Source organism: Zootoca vivipara, chromosome 12, assembly GCF_965207765.1.
Source record: "Zootoca vivipara chromosome 12, rZooViv2.hap1.1, whole genome shotgun sequence".
NCBI classification, from domain to species: domain Eukaryota; kingdom Metazoa; phylum Chordata; class Lepidosauria; order Squamata; family Lacertidae; genus Zootoca; species Zootoca vivipara.
Window position 1 is genome coordinate 47,002,594 of NC_142595.1, and position 8,374 is coordinate 47,010,967.

Below are 8,374 nucleotides of genomic sequence, written 5' to 3' on the forward strand. Positions count from 1 at the left end.
TAAAACAATTCATTAAATAAACTAGCTTTTTGTCAGTCAAGGTAAGCCCCTTGGGCCAGAGTGCAAGGATTTGTGTGGTGAGAATTTTGATGGCTGAGATCGACGTGAAACGAACCTTCATAAACTGTTCTTCCCTTGTTTTTCAGAAGAGGGCAGCAGAGGTGTAATAATGACTGCATTGCCTAGGAGGGAAGTAAGGTGGTCAGTCAAAGGCTGTTTTGTGCTTTCAGCTGTGATGCTGATTGTTCCCCTCTAGCTTTTGGTTGAAACCTGATCTAAGAAATATTCATCCTCAATAGACTTACCCACAAAATGTTTCATTGTTATAAAACTTTCTAAGGGCCAAGCTGGGCTTTATAACTGCCAGGCATATGTATGTCTAAATTCAAGAAATATTCATTCCATGTCCAGAAATCAGCAAGACTGGCTGTCAAATTGGAAAACAGGGCAGCAATTGCCGCCATCCCTGAGGGCAGGGGGCAAGCAGAAATCTCTGCTGAATACCCATAATTCCTAGAGAGAAGCTTCCATGATAGCTTCTTCCAAAAGCATTTTCGCAGTGTTTTTAATATGTGCGTAGATTCCACCACTTTGTACATTCCCTTCATAGACCTGACAAAGGCCTTTGACTTTCTCAGCTGCAAAGGATTCCTCACACTGCTCAACAAGATGGGATGTCCCCCTGAGCTTCACAAGAGGGTAGTATCCTTCCACGAAAACACGTGTAGCACTGTCCACTATGAGGGTTCATAAACAGATGCCTTCCCTATCAAGAGTGGTGTGAAACAGTGCTGTGTTTTTGAATACCCGAGGAAGACTATCATCACAACCACAATGTAGATGTGCAAAAATCAACCACTCTTGTTTTAAAGAGATGCCAACACCCCGCTATTGGGGTATTCATTCACATAAGTAACAGCTGAAAAAGACAATAATAAATCCATGCATGAATTGAGTACAGCTTTTTCCCCAGACTGCACCTACATTGCAATTGTTTATAATATATTGAGTGTTATATCTCTTGTGTGCTTGCCATACTCAGCTCATTTTGGAGATAATAAAAAACAGATTGTTGTTGTTGTTGTTTAGTCGTTTAGTTGTGTCTGACTCTTTGTGACCCCATGGACCAGAGCACGCCAGGCACTCCTGTCTTCCACTGCCTCCCGCAGTTTGGTCAAACTCATGTTCCCAGCTTCGAGATCCCCTTCATGGATCAATGCCTTGTTGTGGTGAAGGGGCTTGAATAACTCAGAGAAGCTATGAGCTATGCCATGCAGGGCCACCCAAGATGGACAGGTCATAGTGGAGAGTTTTGACTAAACGTGATCCACCTGGAGAAGGAACTGGCAAGCCACTCCAGTATTTTGCCAAGAAAACTCCATGGACAAAGACAACAGGCATATAAAAACAGATAGATAATAATAAAAATATAATAATAAAAGTCATGGAAAAGTAACATTCATTTTGAGTACAAATATATGATTGTAAGAGAAAATATGGCTTTTTAAAATTTCCATTACCCTTCCCCAAATTTCTGTCTTCTGCTGCTAACTCCCAACACCCATAATTCCTTACAAATGGCCATAGTGTCAGATGAGAAGTGGAATTTAACATCAGCTAGAAGGCAACAGGTGAAGAAGGCTGGTTGGTTCTATCTGTTACAGTCGTACCTTGGAAGTCGAATGGAATCCGTTCGAGAAGTCTGTTCGACTTCCAAAATGTTTGGAAACCAAAGCATGGCTTCTGATTGGCTGCAGGAAGCTCCTGCAGCCAATCGGAAGCCGTGGAAGCCCCGTCAGACGTTTGCATTCGAAAGAATGTTCGCAAACCGAAAAACTCACTTCCTGGTTTGTGGTGTTCGGGAGCCAAAACGTCTAAATACCAAGGCGTTCGGGATCCAAGGTACAACTGTACATGCATACATTGACTACTTTCATAAAAGTATTCATAACGCATTCTGGCAATGGTGTTGGACACAGTCTCACTTGATTATTATCAACAGATATAGTGACCAAGTGTTTGCAACCTTTCAAATAATCTGTGGAATTTGTATGCACAAAGATATTGTTGCTGTTGTTTAGTCATTTAGTCGTGTCCAACTCTTTGTGACCCCATGGACCAGAGCACGCCAGGCACTCCTGTCTTGCACTGCCTCCTGCAGTTTGGTCAAACTCATGTTGGTGGCTTCGAGAACACTGTCCAACCATCTCGTCCTCTCTTGTCCCGTTCTCCTAGTACCCTCCATCTTTCCCAACATCAGGGTCTTTTCCAGGGAGTCTTCTCTTCTCACGAGGTGGCCAAAGTATTGGAGCCTCAGCTTCAGGATCTGTCCTTCCAGTGAGCACTCAGGGCTGATTTCCTTAAGAATGGATAGGTTTGATCTTCTTGCAGTCCATGGGAAAGAGATCATGGCTACCAATGGGATGTCTTGCTCTTTTATGCTGATCTCTATGTAAATACAGGGGCAGATTCCTCTTTTTATCAGTCATTGCCTCTCCCAGACCCAGCCATCTCAGGAGACAAAGGTGTTGTGTGCCCAGCAACCTTCCAGCCAACCCCCACACCCAAGACAAGCAAGGAAGGAAATGATGCATTGGCTTCCATTTGTTTTCACTTTAGCAGCAATGAGAGGTGCTTTTCCCCCCTTTCAAATATTGGAGTTCCATTCCCAGGGTTACATGAAGCAGATCTCTTACAAATATATTTATTTCCAGGTGTCCAAGCAAAGGTCCAAGTGGTGGAAACTGGAGGAGATGTCAAAAGACCTGGAGAGTCCCTCCGCCTCTCTGGCCAAATCTCTGGTTTCAACATCACTGGCATCTGCATGGATTGGGTACGACAGGCTCCGGGAAAGAGACCGGAATGGACTGCAAGGGATTGTGGAAGCTCTCAATCTTATGCTGACTCGGTGAGAGGGCGCTTCACCATCTCCAAGAATGACCCTTCAAACATGGTATATCTGCAAATAAGCAGCCTGAAACCTGAGGATGCAGCTGTGTATTACTGTCTGAAAGTAGACACAGTGAGAGAGAGTGAATCTGAAGCCTGACCAAAAAAAAGCCCCCTTTGTGCATTGCAGCTTTCCAGATTGATTTAACCGCATAAGATTGGGTGTGGAATGGTTTTCCAGCACAAATTCAGCAGATATCCTTTATACTAATGTTCAACTGTTTGCTGAAAACTTTTCTTTCACTCTAGGAATATGCAGACTATTAGGAAATATTTTCTGTCATTGCTGGTGAACTGTGTGGTGCCAGTGTAGTGTAGTGGTTAAGAGCGGTAGACTCGTAATCTGGGGAACCGGGTTCGCGTCTCCGCTCCTCCACATGCAGCTGCTGGGTGACCTTGGGCTACGCCCCTTCCTTTCAAAGCCGTGCAACCATTTCTTCAGAAACCTCCAAGAATGAGTTCTCCCTCCAGCTGAACTCATTGACAGCTGCAGACTCAGCTTTGTATTATTGTGCTCCAGAAGACACAGTGAGACATGGCAAATGGGGACAGTGTACGAAAAGGGGAAAGTGATTTTGAGGGACTATTTCCCAGCAAGTGGAGAAATCCCAATAATTTCATGTCCAGGGCCCCCGAAAGCAAAAGGCCTGTTCTCACATAACTGGGAGTAATTTCTGTTTAATTCAGTTGGTCTTAATTCTAACTAGATATACATAGCAGAGAACTATAGTATCTGAAGAAGTGTGCATGCACACGAAAGCTCATACCAATGACAAACTTCATTGGTCTCTAAGGTGCTACTGGAAAGATTTTTTTTATTTTGTTTCGATAGCAGAGAACTGTTGGTGCTGACACTCTTAAATTTTTTAGTTATATTAAAGCAAAAATAGCATTGGAGAGCTCACGCTGCGTGGTGTTCTCCACAAGATCACAATTGAGATTGTTCCAGAACCACTCTTGAAGCAAAGGATAGGTCTTAGATCATCTTGGTCTCAGAATTGTGGATGCCTGTCTTATTTTCATAACAGCTGTGTTACTACTGTCACCAGGCTAAAAGCCTTGCTTTACTTTCCCTGGATAGTTCTGGGAACTGTTGCTGAGCCATTGATCCCCCACCCTATATGCTCATTGGCAGTGCTATTTTCTAGAAACAGAGGTGCCTGATCTCACCATGAATGTCTCATTTGTTCTCTCATAATGACAATTGCGCCCACCAGAGAGGTGCCAAAACTGATTTCCAGTGAGATGCAGCTGGAAAAAAAGCCCTGCCTATTGGCGCCATTTCTCAGAAAATGCTCAAACGTAAGCTATATTCTGCTTTGCCAAAGGGAAGCAGAGCCATCCAATGCTATTGAATTCTGCATTAACCCGGAGATTTCTAAATATGGTGAAATACTGAGTGAGCGGGAGGTGGGGAGGTCCCAGAAACATGGACTGTTTATAAAAGGATGCTGGTGTCATTTGGGCATAACCAAAACATGACCAAAAGGTGTGTGGCGATACTGTGGCAAATGGCTCATCTCGGTAGTAGCGCCCACCCTGTGGAACACCCTCCCATTAGATGTCAAAGAAATAAACAACTATCTGACGTTTAGAAGATATGTGAAGGCAGCCCTGTTTACGGAAGTTTTCAATGACTGATGTTTCAATGTATTTTTAATCCTTTGTTGGAAGCCGCCCAGAGTGGCCGGGGAAACCCAGCCATATGGGCAGGGGAAAAATAATAAATTGTTGTGGTGGTGGTTGTGGTTGTTGTGGTTGCATCTAGGAACTCCAAAGCCCCTATCACATGTAACCTTAGAAACAGAGGTGGGAGGAAGAAGCAGAAGAAAATTGGCTGATCCTAACCATCAATGTTTATGAAACCAGTATCGGTAAAGGTCAAATCCCAGCCACTCTGGTCCAGATAGTACAAGGATTTTTAACAGTGAATTGCCCTAGCAATGTTCAAGCTGCAGTTAGCTGCATCTCTTCATAAAACTTCCCCACCCCCCTTGTCTTTCGCAAGAGGGCAGCAGAGTTGTAAATAATATTTCGTTGCCTAGGACGTGGATAACATGGTGGTTTTGTGGTTTCAGCTGCAATGCTGATTATTTTCTCAGCCGTTTGGTCGAAAGCTGTTCATGGAAGACTCTTTATCCTCTAGAACAGGCACCCTCAAACTTCGGCCCTCCAGATGTTTTGGACTACAATTCCCATCTTCCCTGACCACTGGCCCTGTTAGCTAGGGATCATGGGAGTTGTAGTCCAAAACATCTGGAGGGCCTCAGTTTGGGGATGCCTGATCTAGACCAGGGGTCAGCAACCTTTTTCAGCCATGGGCCGGTCCACTGTCCCTCAGACCATGTGGTGGGCCGGACTATATTTTGGAAGAAAAAAACTGGACAAATTCCTATGCACTAGAAATAACCCAGAGATGCATTTAAAATAAAAGGACACATTTTACTCATGTAAAAACACCAGGCAGGCCCCACAAATAACCCAGAGATGCATTTTTAATGGAAGGACACATTCTACTCATGTAAAAAAAACCGCTAATTCCCAGGCTGTCTGTGGGCCGGATTGAGAAGGCGATTGGGCTACATCCGGCCCCCCGGGCCTTAAGTTGCCTTCCCATGCTGTAGAGCCTTTCCGACAAAAAGTTTCCAATGAAAGCTAAGAGAGTGTTATCCAGTTTTCTAAAAGCCAGACTAGATTTTATCATTGCCATGTATTTTGAACTTCTGTGAGGGGGGGGTGTCTGGTCCCCCCCCCCAAAAAAAGATCCAATGTGTGGCTCCAAACAAGTTTTCAAAGGGGGGTGGGTTACCCTTTGCCTCATGCCTGCTGGTTACAATGGATGGAAATATACATAATATTGGCTGAAAGGTAGGTAGGGATACACTAAGTTACTTACCAACTAAGAAAGTTAATAAGATGCATTCTTAGATTCCAAGAGAGAGAGAAAGGAAGGGACAGAATTTTATGGAGAGCTGGGACACCTTTTGAGTATCAAAATATTTTGAAGGAATTGTTTACATTTTATTTACCTTTATATACCAACTTTTCTTCCAAATAGCTCAAGGTGGGGTACATGGGAGATGGCAGGTTAGGCTGAGAGATGGTGACTGGCCCAAACATCACCCACTGAGCTTCCTGACTTCAATAGATATTTCAAGGAGAGCTGGAACACCTTTGTAGTATACACTCAAACTTCTGTTGTCCAACATAATCCATTCCGGAAGCCAGTTTGGCTTCCAAAATGTTCGACAACCGAATTGTGGCTTCGGATTGGTTACAAGAGCTTCCTGCACTCTACGGAAGCCACATCGGATATTCGGCTTCCGAAAAACATTTAAAAACTCAAGCATTTACTTCTGGGTTTTCGGCATTAGGGACTCGAGGTTTGACTGTACAGTGGTACCTCAGTTTACAAACAGTCCTGCTTACGAACTATTCGGTTTACAAACTCGCCCAAACCAGAAGTAGTTTGCGAACTTTACCTCGGTCTATGAATGGAAGCCGAACGGGGGAAGGGCACCAGCAGCAGGAGGCCTCATTAGGGAAAGCGCGCCTCAGTTTAAGAACGGATTTGGTTTAAGAACGGACTTCAAGAGCGGATTAAGTTTGCAAACCGAGGTGCCACTGTATTGGAATATCAAAATATCTGACAGAATTTTTTAAAAAAATTAATTCAAAATGGCCTCCCTCCATTCCATACTCAGAAATCAACCAGGCTGGCATTTGAATCAACACGGACCAAAGGACAGCATCTTCTACCTCCTGTGAAGGGATTGGGCGAGCTCAAGGGGTGCAGGGAACCTCCACTCTCCCAAACTCTGCTGCTGATCCCTTTTCCCCTACAGCTGCCTAACTCTGCCTATTGGTAGGGACAGCCCTTCTCAAGGAAGGATGTGAAAACTTAAATTGCTCCTATTGGCTATCCATAAGTTATAGGGAGCATATTCCCTAATAATTTATTCCATGGCTGAGCAGCTGTAATTTATTTAGACTTAGATTTTCTTGCTGGGCCCATGCTTTGGTTCTTATCCATAGATATGGTGACCAGCTGTTTGCCACCTCCCAAATCTTAAGTGGAGTGTGTATGTATAAAGAGATAATGGTTACTCAAGGGCTGCTTTGTCCCTTTATGCTGAGCTGTATGTAAATTCGAAGTCTGTTTCCTCTTTATATCAGTAGTCACATCTCCCAGCACCAGCCACATCAGGAGGCATACCCTGTTTGCCCAACACATTTCCAATTAACCTCCCCAGCCCCCACCCAAAGACAAGGAAAGAAATGATGCTTTGGTTTCCATTTGTGTTGTTCACTTTAGCAGCCTTCAAAGGTATTCTTCTCTTTTAAGATAAAGGGGAGAGTACCATTCGCAGAGTTATATGAAGCAGATCTCTATAAAACATATTTCTTTTCAGGTGTCCAAGCAGACATCCAGCTGGTTGAGTCTGGAGGAGATGTCAAAAGACCCAGAGAGTCTCTCCGCCTCTCCTGTCGAACCTCTGGCTTCACCCTCAGCAGCTACTGCATAAGTTGGGTACGACAGGCTCCAGGGAAGGGACTGGAATGGACTGCAAGGGATTGCGGTGGAAGCTCACAATATTATGCTGACTCAGTGAGAGGGCGCTTCACCATCTCCAAGAACGACGCTTCAAACATGGTATATCTGCAGATGAACAGCCTGAAGCCTGAGGACACAGCTGTTTATTACTGTGCAAGAGACACAGTGAGAGGGAGTGAATCTGAAGCCTGACAAAAACCTCCCATTTGCCCATGGCAGCTCTCTAGAATCATAGAGTTGGAAGAGACCACAAGGGCCATCCAGTCCAACCCCCTGCCAAGCAGGAAACACCACCAAAGCATTCTTGACATATGCCTGTCAAGCCTCTGCTTAAAGACCTCCAGAGAAGGAGACTCCACCACACTCCTTGGTAGCAAATTCCACTGCCGAACAGCTCTTACTGTCAGGAAGTTCTTCCTAATGTTTAGGTGGAATCTTCTTTCTTGTAGTTTGAATCCATTGATTGAATCCTGGTATCCGCTTCTTTGGAGCAGCAGAAAACAACCTTTCTCCCACCTCTAAATTGAGTTAACTGCACCAGACTGAATGAAGACATTAAGAGAAGGGAAAGAAATGCTTTATTTGGAAATCCTGCCAAACATCTTAAATATAAAAAAGACTAAGATGAAAACCAAGAATTTGTCCAAAAAAAAGTACATGATGTTCAACCAATGTTCTCATGACTTAATGATTTTACTATTACAGACATCTTTGCTCCCTACCAAACATGCATTGCCCTTCGAACCCCCATGGTCAATCCCCTCGCCAGGTTAAGAGTTCCAGAGATGTGGAGGCACCACAGAAAAGGCCCTCTTTCCTATGCCTATCAATCTTCTCTCTTGGCCTTATTAGGGAAAGCACACCTCAGTT